This window comes from Lepidothrix coronata, unplaced genomic scaffold (genome assembly GCF_001604755.1).
Source record: "Lepidothrix coronata isolate B3197 unplaced genomic scaffold, Lepidothrix_coronata-1.0 Scaffold10, whole genome shotgun sequence".
Classification (NCBI taxonomy): Eukaryota; Metazoa; Chordata; class Aves; order Passeriformes; family Pipridae; genus Lepidothrix; species Lepidothrix coronata.
Genome location: NW_016690190.1, coordinates 9,774,890 through 9,801,500, shown reverse-complemented (window position 1 = coordinate 9,801,500; position 26,611 = coordinate 9,774,890). Strand labels below are relative to the sequence as shown.

The following is a 26,611-nucleotide window of genomic DNA, read 5'->3' as shown; positions in this document are numbered from 1 at the left end:
TGTTAAATAATCTAAGCATTAATATAAGTTGCATACAACTGAATGGTAGATTCTCTTTGTGATCCTATTTGTGGTCTTTACAGCTTTTGTAGTGCCAGATACTGATTTTAGCATTGTATCTTAATTTCCATACTGCAATCTGTATCCATTAATTGTTTTGTCTACAATAAAAGGCTACCTCTTTCTTCCTGTCATCTAGAGCAGCGCTCTGGTAAAGAGCAGCATCCTCTCGGCGTGTTGGTGACATGATAACTTATACATCATTATGTAAAGTGCTGCAAAGTGCTTTGCATTTCTTTAGGATAAGCAGTGACAGAGAAGGATAAAATTTTATCATTTTAAAGATGGTAAAACAACAGGTTCTCTATGCCAATACAAGTGGTGGAGGCAGGCGTAGCTTCTTCAACTTCAGTGAGATTTGGAGTTCAAGAACTTGAGATCAAGTTCTTAAAAGAAATTCAAATAGAAGCTGTCTTTTCTACACATGTATCTGTCAGTAAAATGAGCAGCAATTCTGTTGTGGAGAGGAACTTTAGGTGTGGAGCCCATGCAGTTGCTGGCTGACGACTAGAGCAAGATTAGTGTTCTTGTTCTTTAAAGCCATTATTCAGTGGCTGTTAGATGAATGGGAGATGAAGGCTGAGTGTTTTCATCCTCTCATGCTGTCACTTAAAGTCAGGAATCTGGTGAAGAAACTTGACATGCAGTTCAGGCTTACCTAAAAAAAAAATTTTACCACTGATATTGTTTGTAGAGTTGCTCTTTATCTCGTTGCTTGCAATGCCAAACAGCACCATAAGGAAAAAAATGACAAAAACATCTAGTGAAAATGCAATTTGGGATTCATAAATAAACTCTCCGTGAAAATCCCAGAGTCAAATCCCATCAGAATAGACTTAGCCTTTCATCCCTATGAGACAGATAAATTGAGTATCATGCAGCTTGCAACTAGCATTTCTTCTGGATGAGAGTTATAAAATCAGTGTCCTATCTTTCACACATTGACACCGGACTACTTGATATTTTATTTGAACAATGATGATTGTTATTTGGGAGACTTAACAGTTCTTCTTCCTTACACTAGCTGAGAGTTTTATTTCAGTAGTTGTATATGTGCTATATATATTTTCAAAAGACTTTGCATTTGTTGAGATGAAAAGATATGCCATAGTATTAAATTATGTAGATAAAAGATGAGACCAATTGAAAATTCATTCCTGTTGTGAAATGCAGTCTTTTGCCAGTGACTACTCATTTAAGCTCTGCACGTATAACTTGAACTGAAATACAAAACCACAGAACACCCCAGTGCTAAGGTACATCTTCAGTCACTGTGCTGAAGTAGCATTTTCAAGCAAGCCTTGAATTCGATAGCTCGGTGCTGGTAGCACTGTAGGTGTGGCTGCAGTCTGATGCATATGGAGGCAACTTCCTTATAGATAAATATTCTTAAATGAAAAAAGGGCAATCCTGGGGTATTAAACTTGCAGCTGTGGGTGAGACTACATATTCACACATCCATGCACACACACCTAGGCTTAAGGTTTCTTCCAAGGAGTAGAGGGCTGGGGCTACGTGAATTTTGTCCATAATGTGTTTGGGGCTGATGGAAGTGCTCCAAGGAAGAGAGACTTGGAGTCTCTCTGCTGAGAATGATACTCCTCTGTGCCTCAGCTTCCAGGGACTTTGAATTCTGGCCTGTATGAACACAAGATATTCTTGGTCTCGTGTTTACGGTGCTGTAAGGTGACAAAAATGAGGAGACACTCTAGGGTGCTACTGACACGTCACTTGTCATTTGTTAAGTGGGATTCATCTCTCATTGAGATAGAATAAGTTCTCTGTCAGGGGCCTGGGCTAAGCTAATAATTTAGACTTGATTTATCATGAATAGATACAGTTGTGTACATGAAGTGAATAGTTTTTGCTTCCTGTCTTAAGATGCCAGTTTTCTTGGAGTCTCTCTCTCTGTTCATTGAAGGAGTAATTGATTGAAACTAGGCACTAACTTCCAGATTGTCAGTTAGACAGGACCAGGAGAGTCCTTCAGACTCTTTATCTCAAGCCTTCATATCTGTATTTCTACTACCTTCTAGCTGCCACTTATGCATTATAAGGCAAGGAGTCTATAACAGGCTTTAATATAATTTTGTTTCTCAGATAAAAAATCTGTATCTTGGCCACTTTTTCATTAAATTTATATAGAAACCTGAGTTGGACACCTACATACAGCAAGTCCACTCAGCAGGATCCTTATGCAAAGACAAGGTGCTGTTTTGTGACTACCCCATACTCTGTAGGATTTGGTAAAGAGTAGGAGCCAAAATTCTCAGATACTTTGAAGGCCCTTCAGCACATGAGGAGTTTGAAACTCTTTCATAAGCTTGATTTATCCACAACGGCCTATGCTAATACATTGCCTCTTTCTTGCAAATGCCTGCTTAGTGTCTCTGTGGAACACTTGGAAAATTTGAAATATCTTTGAAGGGATCATGAGGGCTGCCAGATGATATCAGATGAGTCAGAGGTCTGTTACTTAAAAGGAATCCTGCAGGACTCTTGTTTCACTGGTTTCCATTCTCCTCTGGTCTCCACTGGAGACTAATGGACTAATTGGGCTAAAATATTACTCAAATGAAGCTGCTGCCCTTTCCTAAACTAAAAGGGGTTACTGAGCCACTGTTGTAATTTAGTTATTCAACGCAGAAGAAATGAAGAATAAATTAGTTATAAATATGCGTGGGATGGCTTTTTAATATACAGTCTGCTCAGTGTTATTTTGCAGTAGGTGCTCTGTTGAAAACAGAGAAACTTGGTGAAATAGAGCTGGTGTGAAGTACGGAGCTGGGATCTGCATGACAAAACCTGCAGGGTTTTAAGCTCTTCCAACTTGTACCACTATCTTGCATGCAGGGTGCTTGGCTGGTGCAAGAGACAGGAGTGATTTTTCAGCTTGAATTTTGAGCACCCTGGTTTAGTTTTGTCTGTATTGGGGAGGGTCTTGTCTGTTTATCTAAGTGTGTGTGGGATGCACCAGATGAGACTATACAGGGTGATTCTATGGACACAAATCTGATTGTGCTGCTGACAGAAGATACTCTGGATGTTGTCTGCCAGAACCCTTCTTTGCTGGGAAAATGAGGGGTGGGGGAATGTGTCACGGGATCTGACTTAACTTCCAGTGTCAGCAGCAAAGGAGAGAATAAATCAACAAAATGTGGAGTATCAAATTGCCAGGAGCAGACAGTATTCATCCATGAGTTCTAAAGGAATTCAAATGGGAAATAGACACCGTAACAGACCATTTGGAGGAATCAACAGCGAAGAATGGGGTTAGTAAACAGAAAGATAAATATGTTATATTGCAGAAGAGTTAATGTGGTTTCTGTTAACAGAAGTTGTATTTCACAGATTACTGCGGTTCTGCAGAGGAGTCAGGGAGAGATCCTGGTGTTATCTACTTTGATTTGAAAAGGCATTCAACAGGTCCCTCACCAAAGGCTCCTGGAAAAACTTAGCTGTCATGAGATAAGGAGTAAGAGTCTCTATGGATAAATAATTGGCTAAAGGGTAGGAAACAAAGGGCAAGAATAAATAGACAGTTTTGACAGTGTAAAGAACCAGTGGTGTAGTCTCATAGGATGTCTGTGCTGCTAGGGTATCTGTTGCTCAACATATCGTAAATGATCTGAGAAAGCAAAATTGAAAAAAAAGGTTGCAGCTTCTAACAGGTTATTCAAGGAGTTGAAACCAAAACAGATTGCAGAGAAGGATCTCGCTGAAACCAAGACAGATTGCAGAGAAGGATCTCACATTAGTGAGTGACTGGTTGGTAAAATTAATGGCAGGTAAAAATCTGTGTGTATAAATTGTGAAGTAATGCATATGGGGGAAAAAATAATTCTAATTTTACATACAGAGTGCTGAACTATAAACTAGCTTACCACTCAAGAGTGTCAGTTTGATGCTTAGTAACAATGAATAAAACAAGTAGTGTGCTAAGAGTTATTAGGAAAGGAACAGAGAACAGTATTATGCTACTGTATTTGCATTATTATTATGCCATTAGTGTTGTATCCATGATTCAACCATGTATGGAAGACTGTATTCCTTTCTGGTTGTTCTCTCTCCTGCCCCTATCTCCAAATAGAAAAGATGTAAAAAAAAATAAGGTCCATCAAGGACACAAAAATAACTACTGGCAAGTTGCTAGAGGGTAGGAGAATACTGAGGAAATGCTGCCCTGTGATGGCCCTAATTTCATACTCTCCCCTTACCATCTTTTGGCACTGCATAAGGCAGAAGACAGCTTCTGGTCTGGTACAGTCCTACAGTGTTACAATTTCATGTGAAGTGTCAGCAGTTTAGGGTGCACGTATGTATTCAAAGTCTTTTTAATTTACTAGTCTAAAACTGATACAGTCCCAGTTGATGTCAATGGAGCCAGATTCTCTCCCTCTTTTGTTCTTTCTTTCAGCACGAGCTTGGTCTAATTTGTTCAAATAGAAGTTGTGTTGTATATTTTTCCTGCACTTTCTCCTATTTCCGTAAGCAAGGGCTGGAAGTCTTGAAGGAAGCTGAAGCTTAAAACTCTTATCTGTTTCAGTAGGACAGTAGGACAGAGAACCCCATTGTGGTTCTCTGCTAAGTCCTTCCCAGTGGATTACAATTATCAGACTGCTTAGCTTAGTGTTATCAATGGAACTAATGTATAGTCAAAAAAAAGCACCAGTAGTTTATAGCTAGTGCAGCCCTTTAAATAAAAATACTATATTATGGTTCAGCTGCTGGTGCAACTTTATTTGTTTGGAAGATTAGGGGTTTCAAGTGTTATGTGAAACTGGCTGACTAAAAGTTAAATATTTTGGTTGTCAGATGTATTATAATAGCCACAGCCAAGTAATGGGAACTAATCAAGGATTAGATCCAAGCATTTTTAGAGAACCAGAGAGAAATGACCAGAAGATCTAAGAGACATCTAAGCTGAGAGATGCCAGGTACAAGTTAAAATAGCTCATTAAAAACATCTATGTTAATAGGACATTTCATCACCTTACTGAAAATGTCTTTTATATTTTACACAGTCATTAACTCGATTGTTCATGATTCTGCTTCTGGTGTAATAGGGGCTTTTAACAGGATTTTTTTTGAAGGGAGTATCATTTGTGCTTTGTTCACATAATAATATAGGATAATATACATTCCCATAATCTCGTTAATGTATTGTCATATTTAAAAGACAAGATGTTGAAACTCTGTATGAAAATATAAGAATGGAAGGATCTTTGCCATGTTGGTGTATAAGGAATCTTACTTTCTGTTCCTCGAGCCCTTAGTCTTTAAATGGTGAGGGCTCCAGAGACTCTTGGATACATACATGCAGCTTAGTTGATTCTTGAGACAGACAGGTCTCAAGCTGAGAGAAGAAATGATATTCAGAAATAGCTTTCAAGTAATAAAATACCTAGATGCTTTTAATTCTAAGGTAAAATATATGATGGGGTCTCAACTGCGGGACTGTAAGTTACTTTACAAAATGCATTAGACATTTTTGGCTCTAATTGCACCGATATTATGTTACTTTGGTATTATGTGCGTGTTGTTATTTTAGTCCTGCAGTTTGGAGAAGGTACAAGCAATCACACAAATAATTACTGAAACCAGAAGGGGCAAAAATCCCTAAGAAATCCCACCAAAAACCCCCGAACACCTACATCTCTGTGGACAAAACTGTTGTCAGTGCTGATAATGCGAGAAATACTTGAAGAGAAAGTAGAAAAAGCTGGGAGTGCAGCTGTCTGTAATTAATTGAAGGAATATTATAATAACTATTATTAGGACAAACCAAACAATAGTTTTGGCAAATATTTTTGTAGCAACTTATATCATCAATGGAGATGATAAGCCACTGTCGCAGGGACAGCATTAGTGTACTAATGGTGATCAAAGGCAGCAGTCGGCGGAGGGTGATGGGAGGGTGATGGGCACGCATCCACAACAGAAACCTGCGGAAATCCCTCCGGGCTCTCACCTCCCCTCTCCTGACATGACATTTCTGGTCTCTCATCCCGGGCAGGCTCCCCTCGCCGTGCTCCATCCCAAGCGGTGCAGGGTCCGTGGTGTGCAGCTGAGCTTTGCACCGGCTGAGAACCCTCCCAGGTGTGGGAGCAGCTTCCCGGGGCCCTCCCTCACCTTTCCGTGGAGCTGGACCTGCTCCTGCTCTGCTCGCGGCTGGTCCCGCTCCGCAGCCAGCGCGCAGCCACTTCCAGCTGTGTGGCATTTAAATGTTACCATAGTGATGAGTAGTGGACACTGCCACCTTTCTCTCTTTAATTAAAGAACAGATGCAGGGAAAGCTGATCTCTTGGTGACCCTCTTTAAGCTGACATCAACACGCTAATTGTTTTCAATTCTTTTCTTCCCTCAGCAATCGCAGCTCTGTCCTTCGTTCCTATCAAGGTCTTGCCTCTGATTAGGTTAAAGAAGCAGTAACTCTTTTCAGAGTCTCCCTTTGGGGACTGTTTCAAGCTGTGGCTGCTTCAGAGTGACTAAAATCTCTCCTATCCATTAGCAGAGCCGGTACAGAGGAACAGATGCTCCTGCCTGTGATGGGAAACTTCTGACTTTCCTCTGCTAAAAACAATCTTAGCAATAGTGCTAAGCAGGGATTTGCTCAGAGTATCCTGAACAGTGTATGATTATGAAATGTAGGCATGCAGTCTTCCAACCTCCCCTCACCTTGCACCATCTCAGTGCAACACAATCCTTGCTAAACAAACTAGGCAGTTGTGGCTGGGATGTGTTTGACTCAGGAAGAAGTTTCCTGCCTTCTAATCCCACGTCAGCCCTTGACTCACAAAGCGGCCTCAGCTCTCTGCCTTAGTTTCCTCTTTTATAAAATAGCACTAGAATTGCTGTTCACCTGTTATAGGAAATAATTGTGCCTTCTCCAGGTGTTTTAATGCGCAAAATACTTTATAAAGAAGAACCGCTGCTAGAGCAGTCAGTCTTCATCAGCAATTGCTGTACAATGGTGTCAGAGATTGTTATGGCTTTTCTATAGGGATTGAAATTGCACATGGTATTCATGTTAATGATAGGCAAAAAAAATACATTATTTAGTGGCTTCTGCTGTATTATTTGCCCTTTTTGTTTAGCTTCGGGCTAGAGTCAATAGGCAATTTAGCTCGAGAAAAACAGTCACCAAACAAGAAAAGGGATATTATTCATCCCATGCAGGTGTAAGTAGAACAAAAATAGTGTCAGATACCAAATTTAGACTTGCAGAAAGCACTTGCATCACGTAAGTTAACTGGTGATTGCCACTGGATGTCCTCATTGCTGAAGTGTAGAGTTCAGCTACAAGATCCTAAAGATCATCAGTGACAAGAACCCTTGAAATGCAGGAGGCTATTCAAACTGTTTATACAGGGAGATGGAAGGGCTGATATTCTTTGTTGTTGTTGTCTCCTTTATCTCTGGGCCTGCTAGAGTTGGAGCAAGATCTCATTTTCATGATAACCTTACAAGGCAGGAGGTAATTTATACATATGATATACATCATTCTAACACATTCACAACACTCAAAAAAAATAATTACTTTAACTGTAGAGCCAAGCTATCTGATGAAGCAAGATTTACATTTGGGCTCATGAATTGCTTTGTGTATGTAGTGCACATGGCTTCTTTCCTTAGCATTTTGTCTATTTAAATGTAAAAGAAACACACAGAATTTCTCAGTTGGTCCATGAAGTTCAGATCACTTTGTCCATCATGTCCATACTCTTTCTTTGGCATTTCTTTGTGTTTGTTGTCTAAGAGGAACAAAAAAACCATATAAAATACTGATAAATATTTTGCTGTCCCTGGAAGGAAAGATGAAATTTTTCTTTTTGCTATCATCAACCTCAGCTGAGAACTGAGGTGGAAGAATAAAAGACTGACTGACCCTACCACAACCCACCTAGCCACTGTTCTGCTACCTACAAATGTGGTTCTTTTTAAAATACACCAGCACTGTGGCCTCAATAAGCGTTTAAAGCAAATGCTTCTCTACACACAGATTTTTTTTTTGTTTGAAATAGGCAGAAATTACACAGCAGTGTTGAGCTGCACAGTTAAAGGCCTAGTGAGCTTCCCTGGAGTTTGCTGAGCTTTAGGACGTAGGACTGTACTTTGCTGCATCGTGAGGATAAAATGAAGGTGTGAAGTTCATATCTGAATGTCAACATCCCACAAGTAATCTTTTAATGTATTATGCTCCCACTTTAATTTGTCTGTAGGCATTTGAATTCTTCTGTATCAAGTCAGGGAAAACTGACAGGCACAGCCAAAAATGCATGTTGGCCTTCTATTCAAGTGAGACAGTGTGGGGTTTCCTTTCCCAGCAGAATTTGGAGGCTCATTTATTTGACTGTAGCTTAAAAATGGCAGACTATTCATTTAAGCCCAAATGCTAATAATAACACTGATGCAGAAAGACCTTTAATAATTTTAAACAATGGTGATTTGTGACTTCATTTATGCCAAGAACACGACTGCAGAGAGAAGTGTTTTGTACTGTAATAAATTGCAGAATGTAAGATCCAGCTTAAGCTAGGACTAAATGCTTGGTAGGTCAGTATGTTCTGTCTTCATTTGAGCTCATCCACATTTTCTGCAGGAAATGTAGCTGAAATGTAGCTTCTCACACGACTTCTAGGGAGAGCATCTGCATGCTTCTGAGGTTTCCTTGCAAGTTATTTGATGCTAGATGTTTGCTGCATTATGACAGTGATTTTAACAATATTTTGGAATGAAAGTGATTCGATCAGATTAGTAATTGGACCACCCATTTTCTCATCATCAGGAGGCCAATTTCCCTTTGAGAATTGTCTACTGCAAAACCACAATGCTTGAAAATTTATCCAAAGTTGCATATTTGGCTGTATTTGTTTTCTTAGCCTCCAAATGCTGGTTTAATATTTCCCTTGTTGTTGACAAGTAGTTGACAACACACCAAGGAAACAGAGCCACAGCTTATACGAGGGCCCCAGGTTTTCTTACATTTTTTTGAAGGTCATTCCTGTTAAACATTTGATTTTTTGTTATGTGCAAAGGTCCTGAAGTCAGATTCTTTAATATAATACACTCCCATATTCGAAGACCACAAAAAATCCTTTTGGCACTTAGGTAATGATGCAAGAGGTTCTTATGGCAGATTTCAGAAGGTAGTTTGCCACTCTGTAGTTAATATAGATGTGACTGTGCATGTAAGCCAAAAGTTCTTGTGAACATAACACACATTTTAAACATTTGTAATTGAATTTGGTTTTATGTAAGTATTGCCCCATTACAGTATGGATTTCTAATGAAAGCATACAAGGCTGAAACTCTACATCCAGTTTTTTGTTGGGCACTGAGCAGAGGGTCTGTAATCAGCTCCTGCCTTATGCTCAGCCACAGGTTCCATTCTCTTTTGGGATGATTTGCTGTGTGTCAGTATGACCAGCAGACCATACAGAGTCAACAGACCAGCTGCATCCAGTGTTTTGACTCCTCGAGCCCATGATCCTGCCCTGTCTTGCCACCAACATAGCCAGCTTTGTTTTATGACACAGCTTCAACACTCATGATAAGTGTCCATCTCCATATCCTGAGGCCCTCCACACTGTATGTGGGCCTTCTTCAGAAGGAGGAAGGAAACTTGGGAGTCGTGGTTTTGCTTTTCCCAAATGAGGACTGACTATTTTATTTTAATTGCTGGACAGATGGGTCCTCAAATTCATATACTGCTGTTCAAATTGGTGCTCTGACTTCCTGAGAAGTTACTGGAGCTTTTAGAGCTGTGAGGGTGACATTGGAGTGTGGGAATGGGAACCCAGCTTTACATCATGCCTTTGAAAATAGTGCACCTATGCGTAGTTGGTCCAGCTCACTTCTGTGATCTAAAAGGGAGTCTGTAAAGCTAAGCAGGGGGAACATACTCCCCTTGTCTATCATAAAGCATTATCCTGTTCCTTGTCAGTATGGAAGCAGTACTATCCAGATCCTCTGCCAAAAATAGGGTGGGTTGGCATGATGGAAGGACACTGTTCAGAATAACTGCTGGAGCTTGTCTGTGTAAGGTTGATTTGCCGTGGGATGTATAGAGGGATTTACTGTCAGCTGTAGCTACTGGAAATAGGAATCCCAGTTAGGAAGCAGGCATTACACAAGTATGTGGTGAAAAGACAGAAACTCGTAAAGCTGCAAGGGTCCTTTTTGTAAAATGCGTGCGAGTAGCCAAATGGGACAATAGCAACACTGCTAATTCATTTAATTAATATGTAATTTACTTGGAATAGTGTTCATTCTAGTCTGTCTTTCTTCAGAAAGATGTTTTCTGCTGTGGTGAAGCTGTGATTCATTTCCATTTCACTACTTTCGTTTTCATGGTCTCTTTGTTAATTGTCAAGGCCTGTTTGATGATTACAGTGGCTAGTAAATGCATTGCTAAATTATGGTCATAAACAACAATGGAAAAAAAAAGACCCATTCATTTAGGGCTTTTTTTTTCCTTTTTCTTTTCTCTCTCTTTTTTTTTCTTATTTTTTTTTTCTTTTGGTCCCAAACAATAGACTGTGTTCTCACTAGCAAAAACAAACAGTATTTCTCCTACCCCATTCGCTTTGCCCCTTCTTTATTTTCACTTTCATGTGCTTTTTCGTGGGGTTACATATATTTGCTGTATGGCAACCTGGAATGTAGAAGATGAAGCAGAGCAGGAGCTGGAGTTCATTGAATGTCTGAGGATGTGAGGGGCGTACAGGTATCTCGGCACCACTTAGAGGGAACTGCAAATCCCTGAAGCATCCCATCACTCCTGGTGCGTGCTCCTCAGAGGAGGTCCCCCTGAGGAGGATTTCCAGCTAGGCTTGAAAGACATTAACTAGCAAATTAGATAATTTTGAACTTATGTCTGCTCTGCAGCAGAAAGGAAGGATGTCACTCACTGGGCCAGAAGTTAGGGCACAAAAATTTGGAGGAAATGTAAGCGCCATCCTTGTTTGGTTTGTGCTCTGTGTGTGTGTGTGGTTGTATTAAGTTAAGCCGTGCAGAAGGAAATAGAAATAGAGACTTTTGCCAAGTTGGTGTCAAAACTAGGCATTACCACAGGCACTTTAGTAAAAACTCTCCACAGAGGATGATATCTGTATGCAAGCCTTTACATTTTTTCCTTGGTTTTGCTTTTGATGTTTCGCTCCTGCTCCACAACAGCAAGTATGAAAATAACTCCCTTCAGCCTGTCTCTAATTTCAGTCCTCCTCCTTTTTCTGCAGAATTGTGGCATTTTGAGCTTAAACCATCTTTGCTTTATAATATATGAAAACTTTTTGCCCAGACAAAGATGAAAGATTATTTTTGGCACGTGGTCAAAAGACGGCTTAATCGTGTCTAACCCATGAGACTAGTTTGATCAGTTTAACTGTGATGTAGTAGCTTTCCCAAAGCCATAGCTTTTTCTTTTATATACAGAGTCTGAATTGATTTCAGCGTAATGAAATATTTATTTTGCCCGTTTTAGAAATGTTGTAGTTTGAAAATATATGGCCTGGTAACAACAGTTACATCATTTATTCTCTAAAGCAGCGGAATATTGGATAAATTTTAGATGTTACAGTCAAGAAGTTGTGTTGGTAAATGAAATCTTTTGTGCTGTCTATTAAATGCAGTTCTGATTGACTCAACCGAAGTCATTAGTGCCCAACCTGTGTTATCCAGACATTTGTCAGATATTTTAGTTCATTTCATTTCATACAACTTGAACTACGAAGGCAACCTTGTCATTGCAATTTTCACACTCTTTCTTTTTCTTTGTTCTATATGTCAGTGAAATCTTATCTCTGCAGTCTTCTGTCATAGGTTAATAGTCTGGAACAAACTTCATTTAAGACTCTTACACAGGGAAAATGGAGAGAGATTATAGAGAAGAAAGTTGGTGGCCACAACCACTGTTAGATAGATGGTATCTCACAGGCTCTGGTAGTTTTGAAATACCAACCAGAAGTGTGGGAGAGGAAGAGAAGAGCCATCCTCAAAAGATTGACTCACTCAGTTCAGGTACTTGGTTGAACCCTGGGACCTCCTTTCACAGCACAAAGTTCAAATTTTGTATGAGCTTGCATGGCTTTGCTTTTAAGGATGAGACAAAACCACAAAGGTCAGGCCTGGATTTCTTTGTTCAGTGTTGTTGTTATTGTACACATAAATCTACAAAAGTTTGCATAGACTCCTGGAAAATCTATGAGATAGTTTTCTTATTTCACAGTCTTGCAAAAAGACCTGCACTTGTTTTTCTTCAATTCATCCTTTATTGACAGGTAAAGTTACTTCTTTTAAAAAATGAATTGTTTACATGTTCCTCTATTTCTCCCATTTCCAATGCAGTTTCTGTTCAAAGTGACTCAGAAGAGCTTATTAAAAGCAATTATTTCTGCACAGAAAGGTAAACTGCCAGCAAACAAAACTGTTAAAACAAAAAGGGAAGATCCAGTTGACCTGGAATCTCTGAGAGAAGCAGAGAACCCCAGAGTAACATTTTCCTCTGTCCCCTTCCAGTATATGCCCTCTCTCTTAAGACTATGAACTTTTACTATCCCCTTTGATCCTGTGTTCAGTCCTGGAAAGAATAAAATTTGCCAGCCTAGGTTCAGACAGTGAGGGGGCATTCTCCTATTAATGACATTTCTACTGTTTCCTCCAGGACATTGTTACCGTTTTTAACAAATAATCTTTACTCTTGCTTCATTTCCTGTTTGTTCCCCACCCATTCCCTTTGCTTTAATTGTTTGCAGTTAGCCAGTGTAAAAATAATCACACTGTGATTGACATCAGGTTCAGAAAATGCAACTTTTTTTTTTTTTCCCCTTTTTCATAAGATGCATCACAAACCACAGATTCAGAACTCTTGGAATCCCTGGAGACCTTCATTCAGATTCTGGTAGAAGAGCCTTACGTTTTGCCTGCTCTGAAAAAAATCCTGCACAAGTGGCTCTTGAGACTCTGCATGGATAAGACCTTATAAAGCAGAGCCTCTCAGGCACTCACATGTGCAGATGTTTACAGATACAGTTTGATAAGGATGTCAGTAGTGTTATGCTGGTGACAGTACTGGCTCCCTGACATGAGGGACAGCATTATTCCAGCAGAGAAGAACTCAGGAACCTCTGGTAGGTTGTGTACCTTTGGTATACAAAACCCAGATTTTTGAGTTGATCTTCACCTGGTGATATTTGTAACTGTCCTCTGAACTGAACCACGGCAGTTCTTGGCTGGGGATCCCCAGCTGTGGGGTGTGGTAGGGGAAGAACTGCAACCACGGGTAGGGTGTCTGCACCCTGCGTGCCCAAAACCTGTGGAAAGCAAAACTCCAGGACTTTATACCAGCAGGTCCCCCTGGGTCAGATGTTTCTCACCTTTTCTGTACAAGGATGGCCACGGTCTTCATAAAACACGGAGTCACCAGTGAAAGAGATTCTGGGAGACTTGCTTTTCCATGTCTGCTCCTTGTCCTGCTTAGCCTCTCCCCTTCTATCTCCAAATATTTCTAACCCATCTCCCCTTTGAAGACCCAGAACCACGTGGTGCTGCAGGCCAGTGTGATATCAAATACCAGTGTGCTGCCACCACAAGACATCTCACACTTTGTGTGAGTGGCTGCAGAGGAGCAGCTGGCAAAAAAAATGGCTTCAGCTGGTTTATTTTTCTTCTGACTACTTTGTTTCTATGTTATATATCCCCCCCACACTCCTTTTTGCTCCATGTATATCCATCCTTTCCTGCTTTATACCTCTTATTTTATTTATTTTAAAGAAAGTTCAGTAGTTCATAGAAAATGTTGAAAGATATGTTACTTTGCTGGGCAGGCCAAGGTCAGTCAGAAATCATTCTGTGTTAACCAGGAACCTGAGGCCTTTGGGAACCCCCTAATAGTCACAGTAGCTCAGGTTTGCAATTTTAACACTTCATCAGTGTTGGGTGAACACATAAGAGCGCATAATACAAAACCACAAGAAGACCTCTGACAAACAGAACTTTTTCTTTAAAACCAGGTTGACATGAACTGTATGGGAGTAGAAAGATGAGGTGAAAGACTGTGTATCTTGGGCAGGGAGATTATAAGTTTTGATAAAAGTGAACTTCTTACAAGTATCTTTTGCACAAGCAGAAAAAAAAACAACATTGTGGAAGCGTGGGTGATGTACCAGAAGCATTAATGTTCATATTCTTTGAGAAACTGTTTGTTTTCTCCTATTGTATGTTATTATCTGATCTCAGCAATTACAGTCTCTCCAGTGGAATTTTATGAATGTAACTAAGATTTATAGGGTGCTACAGAAGAAAAACATTTTTGAAGTTGTCAAACACTTCCTGTTATAAGACTGTAAAGTGTTGAATGCCTGCCTTAGGCAGATTTACTGATTTATTTAAATTCACTGTTCCCTAGACATCTGCTTTGGTCACTCTCATAGAGAAGGTGCTGGGCAAGGTGGACCTTTGGTCTGACCTCACACTCTCCTTCTTGTTTGTTTACTTTTGTTATATTGAATCATACGAGATAAAAAATTTTGTTCACCCATTAAAAAAAAAAAATAAGGGAAAAGAGTAACTAGTGAGCTTTTATTCAAATAGTCTCAATACTCTACAGCAATGAAGCAAAGACAGAATTTTCCAGGTGATTGACTGTGCCTTTGCCATGACTTTTGGGTATGTGCTTTTTAGAGATGCTCAGGTAGAGGTGTGGGAGTGAAGGGAAAGATTTGGTCTTGGAGGGTGAAGATTTGCATTAATACTGGTAGACAAGAGGAGTGGGTCTGAGCTGAAAGACGAGTGGAGAAAAGAAAGCAGGAAGGATTTAGGGGAAAGGGCAGAACAAGTACATTTTATCAGGAACATGGGATGGATGCCCTTTTGCTGGGATCAAATGTCTCTGAAACTTTGGTGGAAGATTCCTTGTGTAGGAGCTACCCAGATATGAGTTCATTTTTGCCCTTGGTTATGTCGTTAGCAGAAAAGCAAAGGTACAAGAGGTGGAGCTGGAGGTTCTGAGCCAGATGAGGAAGATGTCATTGGCAGCGTGATAAATACGGTGCAAGTGCTGTTTTCTCTGTTTGCCTTTTTGAAAAATGTAGGAAATTACACGCACAAAAGCTCTGTTAAAATAGCACTGCTTGCAAAGTCATGCACTCTAATTACGTTGCTGTGTAATTTCATTTCACGATTCCTGTATCTGTACATAGGATACAGTCCACAATTATATGGTCACGTACAGTTTTTCTTCTGCACAGAACCTCACTGACCACACAGAATGAAGCTGGTCAATTAATGAGCAGCTGTTCAATCTTCCATTATTTCTTGTGTGGAGCACTATCCCTACAATTCGGTCGCGCATCGTTCTTGCTCTGAAGACAGAATTACTTACTTTTTCATAGTCTCTTGTGTGGCATTGTTGAAGAGAACATCTCAGACAAGAGGGCTTGGTCTTAAGCTGTGCCAGGGGAGGTTTAGGTTGGATATTAGGAAGAAATTCTTTACAGAGAGGGTAATCAGGCATTGGAATGGGCTGCCCAGGGAGGTGGTGGATTCTCCATCCCTGGAGGTTTTTAAGATAAGACTGGATGTGGCACTCAGTGCCATGGTCTAGCAACCACAGCGGTAGTGGATCAAGGGTTGGACTTGATGATCTCAGAGGCCCCTTCCAACCCAACTGATTTTATGATTCTATGATTCTATGATCTAGGTACATCAAACTTCCACTTTATCTTCACAATAGATGTGTTGGGAACCTGAGAAAAGGGAGTATCTCAATTTTACAGATGGGAAACTAAGAGGCAGAAATTTTGCTCATATGGGGAATCCAAGACATGTGAAGATACTAAAAGTAATCTGGTTATTTATATTTCTTTCAATAGTAATATTATAATATTATATAATATAAAATATTATCTAGCATTTCATATAGAGTAATGCATCACATTATCCACCTGTGAGCGATGTGCAGAATGACAAAGAAGTTTTAAGTCACACGCCCAGAAAATGAGGAAGACGGAGTTAGGGATACCTGGGAAGGTCCAGTTACACAGGGGACCTTACACAGGCTTTGGCAAGGAGGGGATCCAACCTGCTCAAGCAGGATCCACCTACCTATCTGCTAATGTAAGCTTTTGCTTCCTTCCTTTCATCCCTTACCTCATTCACAACACACTTCACAGTCTGCAAAAAATGAACCAAAGCCACATTCTCACTGACAACCCAGGCTTGATTTGTTATGCAAAAAGATTTGTTCTGTGCAATGGTACAGAGATCTTGCGGAAAAAAATAATCTGTGATCCTGCAATTAGTTTATTGCAATTCGTCTACGTGAAGGGGCTAAACAAAGACTCTACAGGCAGTTATTGTTCTTGGTGCCGAAACTTTTGAGCACCAGATTTTGAAGCCTTTATAGCATTTTGCATGTATATCATGTATATCTTTTCAGACTAGACACGGCGGTTACAAAACCTTCTTCTCCCTTTCATCTTCCTCTTCCCTTCGTTGGCCTCCACACCAGTTATCAGCTGATGTTTTTATTGTTTCTTAGTTTTTCTACTTTTTACAGCTCTAGTACAGATATTTCAATGTCCTGTAATTTATTCCCCCTCTAAATGGCAATTTTCTTGCTGCTGATTTGCTTTCAGATATAATGCCTAAAGCAGGCTGTCAGCCATTCTGAAAGTATATGATTCTTCTCTCTCAATATCGCACGAGCCAAGTTTGGCTGGAAGGACAGGGGAAAACTAAATTGTTCTCATAAAAGAGAAAACATAGCACTAATATATCTTTATACCATGTTCAGGTATCCCCTTTGTGTTATTAAGGGGACTCATGATCTCGTGTGTTTTCTCTACAGGGGATCACATTAATTTATATTTATAAGGTCTCCTGTAATAGATGCTTTCCAGAAACATAAAAGTGAGTCCAAAAGTTCTTTGGATGCCATCAAACCAGAAATAAGCACTGCATAGTATTATCCAGCAGCAAAAAAAATAAAGACCTCAGGATTCAAAAAATGAATGATAAAATTGTGTGCATTAACTAGAGGCTGACCTTGCCACCCTTGTGGAGCTCCTGTGATTCCAGTGCAAGGGAGCTTTGTAATCAAGCATTGTTGAAAGCTTGGCTCTCCCTGAGATAGAGTGTGGATATATTTTTGTATATACAAATATTTAAATTATTTGCTAAGACTCAACAGGTTGCCAGTCCAGTGCCCTGTGAAGGTCATTGTTGGTCCCTCTCTGGGTGTGGTAGCTCATCCCAACTGCAGGGAAACGAAACTTGGTGTAGTAAAATCATTTTAAACTGAGTTTTGTTACCTTCTAATTGTAGAGGGTTGAAATTCATGTTTTTCTAGCTTGGCTGGTGGACTTAAGTACGCAGAAGATCTTCTAAGTTTGCACTTCGACACTCAAAAATATCTTTTCACTTCAGAAACATGTTTTTGGGTATTTTAAATTTAGACTATAACTTTCATGTATCACTCTGTATTATGCATGTTTGTTTTTAAAGGTGTCTCAGTGTTCCATATTATACTAACAGTGTGGATGTTGACAGTTTGAAAAAATCCATTGATTTTTCCACCTGTCTGTCTTGGTGGTGCTTAATATCCTCTTAGATCTTGCTGACTATGTTTTAGAGAAAACAGTGTGTTATTTTACTTTCTTGTTTTCTTCTCCATAAAGGACATTTCAGAAAGATAGGTGATTGAATCCCGTAACAATAAAGGGATAACTCTTTTAGTGTAATCCAAGGTTAAAAGGGCAACAAAAATTAACTCCATTTCAGTGATTTCCAAGGTGTGTCTATGAACAACTTTAAGTCCAGTCTGAGACACCAGGAAAAATCTCTTTCCATCACCTGAGGGACTTGGCTGAGCATCATCTCCTTGCTCTACCAAGGTGCATATTCTGGGAGGCTCCACAGGAGCTGTAGAGGCATCATCAGTCCAGGTTTTTCTCTCTCTTGGGAATTGAGGTTCTCCTACCAAAGGGCAAAGCTCAGCTTCTCACTCTTGCCTCCTACCACTTGCCAAGTGATGTCATATAATGGAAAGAAGAGTTGGGTCTGGAACAAGAGGTTTAAAATCTGAGTTCTAAAACCAGTTCCAGCCTTGATGAGGGTCTGTATATTTAGTTCACTTGTAATTGGTTTTAATTTGTCGCATCTTTTTTTAAAACACGTGTGATTTGAATCTGAATGTGGTTCACATTAGCTTTTGATTATAAAAATAAATAATGTCAGATTCAGTAGATTCAGCAGTTTCTTTGAGAATGGTACTTCCTCAGCCCACCCAACAGTGGCTTTTTCCAGAATGAAGCACTTTCAGCTTGTTAAGCCGTAACTAGGAGGCCATCACCTGGAGGACTAGAGTCATCTTCAGGGCTGAGTATGCACAGCACCAGCAGTTGCTGGGAAAACAAGCACCTCTTTTCTGGGCTGTCAGCCTGTCTTCCACTCGGTCACTGCTGGGATGGGTAGAGCTGTGGTCCTGGGCTCAGCGTAAAAGGGCTGGCTGCATATTTTTAGTAAATATCTTCAGATTCCTTCTGTAATATATTAGATCAGCATCTGAAAAAAAATATACCCCTTTATAGAGTTGTGTTCCATATATTTCTGCATTTTCCTTCGCTTGTCTCTCTGTTTTTTTTCATTGCTAGATGGAGCATTAGCAGCGTAAATTTCTTCTAGGACCCAGATGAACCTACTGGAGCTGAACAGATCTTTTCCATAAGTACATTAAATTTAGTAAAAGTGTAGATCATAAAGCATAGGGCTAAGTAATTAGGGTTTTGTCATGTGTTTTGGGGGTTCGGGAGAGATTTCAAAGTCAACTTATCCACTAGGTAGCAAACAAAAGTCCTTATCGTGGCTTAAAAGAAGACCTAATATAAATTTATATTAAAACTCCAGAAATGAATTTTCCAAAGAACATGTAGTGCATCTCTTGAAGATAATGACATTTTTTATTACAAAAAGTGAGCAATTGTGAGTAAAACAAGCTAAGAAAACACCTAAACATTTACTTACCTAGCTATTCTAAAGGCAGGTTCAATACAGTATGTGCTTGTTAAATGCTATGTTATCACGTGTCTTTGAAGTGTAGATTTTTTTATTCTTGTATTCTTTCATTGGAGTGTGTTTTTTTTTCCCCAAATGCACTTTCTTAATAATTTTTTTTTTGAAAACACAGAGAGAAATGCTATTGACCAGCAAACTCTCAGGAAATCCTTTTTCTGGCCTCTTAATTTACTCCTGCAGTTTGACATAAGCCTCCATTTGTAGGCAGAAACCCTTGGCTATCAGCCTATAGATGATGCTCACATGTACAATCAGAAATTTAAGTTTTACTCTATCAAATAAGAATGTGCTAATGGTACTGACTCATTTCTGGGTCTGCACACAATCAAAATGCGGGGAGCAAATTTGGAAGGAACTTAGTGGTATTTCTTTTCCACATATCTGGAACCCATGAGTCAGTACTCCCAACACATACATTTTGCTGTTTAAATAGAATATGCTATAGTTATTTTTTTATATTAAAAATATGGTTTATCATTCCATAGAACTTCTCATCCATAAATCTCATGTAGGTTTACCAATTAAGTAAGTAACTCATTCCTGGTGGTTCTTGAGATTCTGCTAGATCTCAATATACCATTGGTTTCAGCTTGAATTAGATGTTTAGCCTTTGATTCAGATGAACATTCATACTGGGCAAGGTTCTTGAAATTAAGTCCATACTTATGGGATTTCCTAAAGTGGGTTGGGATTTAAGTACTTGCTCATTTTCCTTGTAAGCAAAAGCAGAATTTGGTCCCTGGCATCATGTTAGATCCTGGAGATAACTGTTCCAGGGAGGTTCAGTATCATAATTGAGTTAAAGTGTGTTTTAGATCCTGGTGGGGGAAAAAACCCACCCAAACAAAAAAACCCAAACAACCACCAACCAGCTATCTGTTTGAAGCCCTTGTTCAGTAATTCTTCACTGTCCTGAGTGACTGTGTGTTGAAGGTGTGGCTGACTGCGCAGAGGACCTTTTGAGAACGGGCAGATACAACATTAGAACCACAGAGCTTTCACGTTTGCTTGCCTTGGCTGTCGTCTTCCAGCAGTGTGAAGGGCAGAGAGGGGGAAGCAAAGCACTTTCCAGTGAAGGAGCAGCTCCTAACAGTGGTGGAATTTGTCTCATGAGGCTGGGGGTCAGTTTTTTGGGGATGGGAGGGCAGGAGTCTACAGCAGCTAAATGCCACGGAAACAGCATGGTGCAAAAGGGAAGGAAAAAATTGCCAAAGAGGTCAGAAATAGAAATGAAGAAAAATCATCATCTCATCATAGGGTGAACACTCTGAAATTATTCTCTAACGATGAGTTTAATGGCATTTGACTGTCTGCAGGTTAGGTTGCTGCACTCCCTGTTGTCAGGCAGCGGGGCGGAGGGGGGGGGTCGCGATTTCGGATTAACTAAAAAAAGATGTGTGTGTTTTGGAGGTGCGTGGGTGAGGCAGTGCAAATGTCAAGTTAAGTACTGGTTATAAACAGTCTTTTTAAACAGCAGCACATTTTCATTCAGATCTTTTTAGGTTGTGAAGAATACTGTATCTCTAGCGCATATTTAAAATATAGAAAAAAATCTTCCTGGCAGCGAGCTCGCCGTATCTAGTGCAACGTTCTCACTCTGTCTCTCTCTCATCCTCATCTGTTGAAAGAGTAAAACTTCTGAGGTACGTCTTCAGAAATAGCAGCAGTAGCCAGCGCAAATGTGCAGTAATTGATTTGCTGCTGCTGTTGTTTGCGGTTGAAGCAGTTAAACCTTCCCAAGCAAAACCAAGTCGTGCGGGCGAGGCTCCTGCGCTGTTGTTCAAACAGTGAGTTTTCTAACGCGGCTAATGGCAAACGATACGATGAAAAATAATAGCTTCTGGTTTATCCTTCGTTTCCATGTTGCACTAGAATGTATACTCAGCCATGCATATGCAGGCTATAATGTAGCATATTTAATCTTCCACTTCGTCTCTGCAGCTTCTCTCCATATACCGAAATAGCAAGGACTGGAGTAGCTACTCTTTCAAACAGCACTTACTGTTCTTAGACGGGCTTTTTGTTGTTTTTAGAGTTTTCTGTTTTTAATCTGAGCTAAGTTTGAACAACTGTAATGGTGGGAAAATCTATCCAGGGTTCATTCTTTTTTACCACGGAATTGGCAAACCAGGAAGAATAGACTTTGTCATGTGCAAATATAGTGACCATAAATGGTGCTGGAGGCTTTCTCCATTGTCCTGTGACTTTGCCACGAGAGAAAGCGCGCGCGAGAAAGAAAGACACGTTTGATAGAGTTGTGAAGAACGCCTGAATGGCTATTGGGTGTTGGGCATTGTCTGGCGGTGACCTCAATTCGGTACAGTAGAGACCCTTGAAAGCACTGTCTGAAGTCACAATACCACTATTCTCCTCCGCTCCCCAAAAGGGATTAGTTAAAAGGGTGACGTTCCGTGCAGAGAGTTCCAAGTATTCCCTGAAACAAAGGGCCCTGAAATGTTTTTGAAGTTATTTTTAATTGAGTTGAACTAATTTAATAAAGGTCCCAAGAAGGAGGGGGGAAGAAAAAAAATATAAAGGAATGTGATTGTTTTATGATTCCTCGCAGATGGAATGGACATTTATAGCATACTTCTTCTTTAGTCTTCCAGAGAACAGTAGCCCCATTTACAGCTACTGTTAGCAATTTAAAACTGCTCCAAAATGAAGTCTTTCAAGAAGTTGACAGCTTATAAATAAATCTGTCTGATAAAATTGAACATAAACTGCATCTGTGGTTAGTTTGCCAAAATTAATTCTACATTTAATTAGAGATAGCAGTCAAACATATTTAATAAAAAACAGTCTTGGAGAGTAAATCAAATGAAGTCAAATTTTAGCAGATGCTTTGCTTTTTCCCCCCTTTTTTTTCTTTTCTTTTCTTTTTTTTCTTTCCTCTCAAGGAGTGATGAAGTGACCTCACCTCTATGATCCTCAGATATTTAGAAGAGCAGGCTGAGGGGAGGCCTGGGCAACCCATGAGATTATGTAGGAGAAGCCATGAATGACTGGCCTCAGACAAAGGGGGGTAATTATGGTGCTGCAGTTTTTATTGATTTCTATAGTTAGGATTTGCAGCAATGTGGTTGTGTTTGCTGTAAATGTTGAAATGAATTAATATGCTAGTTATTAACCAAAGAGCAAAATTTGGGTTTGGTCTGGATTTAAACTCTCTGCAGCCCCCAAGCTCAGGTGCGTTGGCATAGGCGGACTGGAAGTTAGGCTGTGCTGTGATTATTAATTACCAGAATTGTGAATGAAGTTTTATTGTCACATCTTGAAATCGAGGAACCAGGTCTCTGCATACAAAATTTATATTCACTACTTTGCATTCTTTTTCACGTGCAGCTCATTCATGTCTCTTCAAAAATACGATTTAATAGACTCCTTATCCGGTGTAAATAGGTACAGCTCCCACTGCGTAAAGGGAGTCTGGCTCTTGGCAACAATTTAAAAAATACAAGGAAATAAAATAATTCAGTGCCCCAGTTCACCAAAGAAAGTCAGATGAACTGTATCAAAAGCATTTGATCCATTGCATTTTAAAATTAAGTGGAACACTTTTCTTTTATAATCCTCCCTCTCAAAGCAGCTATCTGTCTACCACCAAAAAAACCCAAACTTTATTTAAAGCCCAGACCTTGTATAGGAGATTTTAGCCCACACTGTAAAGACATTAAAAACTTGTTAAGGTTACTAGAGAAATCCTCTCTGCTTGTTTTTTTGTCTTTTTTTTTCTTTTTATGATATAGGAAATTACATGATTTTTTAGACATAAGATTGAGTGCATGAGCTGATAATAGACTATCTTTCTTTCAGGAGTTCAGGTCGCTTTTGTATATTTTACATCTCAAAATAAATATTCCAGGAACTCACTGTTTCCCATGTGGAAAGTGTTGATTAACCATAACTACAGCATTCTTTCTTCTCATTCTTTTTTTTTTTTTCCCACTGTCATTATTTTCAAAACAGTTTAAAGTTTGTAGAAATAAAAAAACTTAAAAAGCATTCAGGAAACCCTGATAGGTAGCGTGGTTTAGATATCCCTGAAGGTCACGATTAAAACCTTATTTAGTTAACCTTGTTAAAGTTCTACTGTTACCAAAACCCCAAATGACCCAAATTATACATAGGAGCCCCTAACTGAGAAATGTGGAACATTTTTAGTACACTTTTTTGTTAACGTGCCGTCGCGGCAGCGCAGTCGCTCGCGGACTGAAATAAATATTTGTTTCTGCTTTGAAATGCACCAGAAAGGGATCTCTTTGCTTTCCTTTCGACCCTTAAATTATGAATGGCAATGTTCAGCAGGGACTGGTTTTTAATCCCGTTTATGAGGATATCGTGCACGCACACATGCACATCTCATTCTAGGGAGGCTGCAACTTGCAAGTCGAACAAATCACAGTGCGCCCAGTGCCTTAAAATAAACCGCAGCAGTGTTGACTTCAACTTTCTAGGAATTGTGGCTGAAATTTCCGGAGTTGCCTATGGAATTTGAAGTCACTGGCCTTTCTTTTTTTAAATTTCTTGTGAGTTCAGATATAAAATTCCACAGGCAGCTCTGAAATGCTCAGCTCTTCTTATTCGAGCAGTGAAGAACTGTTTCCTAATTCCCAATACAATTCATGTTAGCCAGGTCCCCAATCCATAGCGCTGGTATATTCAATCTTGTCTTGATTTAAATGTTGGATTTGACCCTGCTGACATCTGTTTATGGCATATGTGTAGTTATTTTCGAGAGCACTCCTTGAGTGAGACAGTTGACTCGAGCGTGACTTCATATGGTTAATTATGCTGAAACAAAAGCGCTTTGCTGAATCAGAGGCTCCAACAGTACTGTTTTGTGAGAAATATCCTTAGAGGTGTTTTAGGAATGATATATGTGCATATGCTCATTACCTGCAACACACATTCGTACGGATGTGGGTCTTTTAAAGAACAACTGATTCTCCAAGATGTAATGTATTTCTTTGAATATGGCCTAGTGATGATATATATCATTCTTCTTTTTAGCCTTCATAATTACTTATTCAAATATTTCCTACTTACCCACATTTTAAAGTTTTCAAAGGCTTATCTTTTTTAATGTGATGTTCAAAAGTGCTGTGTGAAGGTCATTAAGACTAAAAATTGCCATTTTGAAGCCAAGCTAGAGATTTTACTCTTCACTTAACACACAGTTACGATTTGAATTTCGAAGGAAAAAAATATCGCTTACATAAAGATGTCTTTAAAAGTAGAGCACCTCCTTACAGAAATTAGCTCTTGCTTTTAATTGCATATCAGTGCTTGAATCTGGTATGGATTTCTGAAGTAATAGGATGCTTTGATGTTTTATTAAATATTTTTAAAAGGTGGGACTTTCAGAGAATTAAGCATGCATATTGTATTTCGTGTACCAAGAACGGGATAATTTCTTTTCTGTTACTGGTACTCAAGGAATCTAATAGGGAACTGTTTCTCCAATTTTTGTAGTTTACTTTTAGCACTTGGTGTGCAATAACTCTTTTTAAAAAGGGATTAGCCTAATGTACATAAAAGGTAAGGAGTTTCTTTATGTAAAACAAAGTGAGGATAGGCTTTCCTTTTTTACCCCCAAAGTGAGCAAGTCCATCCTGTGGTGAAGGACACTTTCTGCACACATTGACATTGTAGACAGAATTGAACATCATGAAGCTTCAGTCACTCCTCTGCAAAGGAGCAGACAGTAGAATCCCTCAAGATTTTCTGATCTTCTGTCATTAAAATATGACTGAAAATGTCAGGAGGGTTTGGTTTATGATTTGGTTTGCTTGGTTGTTTTTTTTAATAATTTGGTACTTGTTAATCACATCTAGTATAGAAATAATATAGCTCACTTGGGCTTTCCATTATCAGAAGAGGGCTGAGGATCATTAACAGCCACTTTCCCACTCTGTACTTGTCTTGCAGGACCTTTGGAATATGTGTTCCATTACTCCATCTCCTCTATTTGCTTCATTCTCTCTTTTTATGCAGTGGGAATAACTGTTGGGTATCTGCAAGTCAAGAAGTATTTGCTGATGTTTTCCTTTTACTGCTGTAGTTGAAAAAAACCAAGAAGAGGTTCTTCATTGTGCTGTTCATGGTGGGTACAGCTGGGAGTAGCAGTAAGAATCTGCCTGAACACTATGATTCAAATGTTGGATGAATCTTTGGTTTAAGTGTATCAGTGTCTCTCAAATGGGTGAATAAATAAATAAAACTGAATTGAAAGTGTTTGAGACTGCACAGAAGGTCACTTCCCACATAGAGTTTCCTGCTTTGTTTCTACAAGAAGCAAACAAAATGTGAATGAAAGCAGGAGATGTTATCACTCTACCTAGAGCCTGGTTTGGATATTTTGATAATAGTCTGAGTGGAGTCAGGGAAATCATTTTAGAGGCAGATGATGCTGAGCTGGAAAAAGGGGGTCTCTAATCTGCCAAGCTTTTCAGGAAGCTGCACTTCAAGAAAATGTGCCTGCAGGTCCAATAGAACTTGAACATGATTGCTGTGTTATTCTCTCCAGAAAACTGGCTTTGAGTATTTTCACTGTCTTATTAGCTTTCCTTCCTGATTGACATAATCTAAAAAAAGTTGCCAGAAGGGTAAGAGAAGGTTGGGGGGGGGGGAAGGCAAACATGCTGTTGTGCTGTTTTAGCCACCCCACCAATCTGTAAGCACTTCTAACTTAAAAAAAAAATAAAAAAAGGTTGAAGATGTTTAAATGAAGAGGTTTGGGCAAAGATATATAGCAAGCAGATTGACTCAGATGAGTTTGCTCCTCCTCCTACCAGAAGATAAGGGGTTTTGTGAACAGAGATGAATTACAGGAGGAGGCAGAGAAATATATGTAAGATTCGTGCAGGTGCTGCTTATGCTGGATTTTCATCCTTTATCCTGTACTTTGCAGAAAAAGAAGTGCTTTGAGTGTCGGATGGTATTCTTTTACTCCTTTTAACTCACTGACTGGTTGGAGTTCCTCAGGCTGAGAGACCCTGAGGGCATTAAAATGAAGTGGTACTGGCAGATAAACAAGGCTGGGGGATCACAGAGTAATGCCCACAGACTCGATCCGATGCTCAGCGTGATGTGATCTGCACTCTTTGGGGGATGAAGAAGGCCATTCTGTGTCCCTTGGGCCCAAGCAGGTGTAATTAGAGAGTCAGAAAGCACAGTTTGTTACTGAGGACCTGGAGGCCTTCTCTGAGATTTTTATTTTCTCTTCCTCTAAAAGATGATTCAAAATCGGAAGAGGAAAAAAAAAGTTCTTGAAAGTTTTACAGCTTTATATTAAATTTTTGGTTGCATTTAGACTTGCTGGAACACTGCTCTTCCTGTATGTGGCACTTGAAAAAAACAAGCAAAAACATTCCCCTGTAGCCCTGTTTCAGGGACTGGGGTGTTTACCCCATCTGGTGATTGATGACTAGCTTGGATGAAAGAGGAGGCAAAAAAGCAGTGGCTGCAGAGTTCT

The 26,611-nt window shown here is 39.6% G+C and overlaps 1 protein-coding gene across 7 annotated transcripts in view; it reads left to right on the top strand.

The window, feature by feature from the left end:
- Window positions 1-26,611, top strand: part of SOX5 (SRY-box 5) — a 641,654-nt gene that overhangs the window by 234,863 nt on the left and 380,180 nt on the right. The window contains exon 1 of one of the 7 annotated variants that reach the window (XM_017804826.1): window positions 20,874-20,921. The exons of 5 other annotated variants lie outside the window; for them this stretch is intronic. The gene's annotated coding sequence lies outside the window, so the exon portion shown is untranslated. Of the gene's footprint in view, window positions 1-20,873; window positions 20,922-26,611 lie in introns of those variants that run through there. One more of the 7 variants, XM_017804825.1, reaches the window with a different exon arrangement.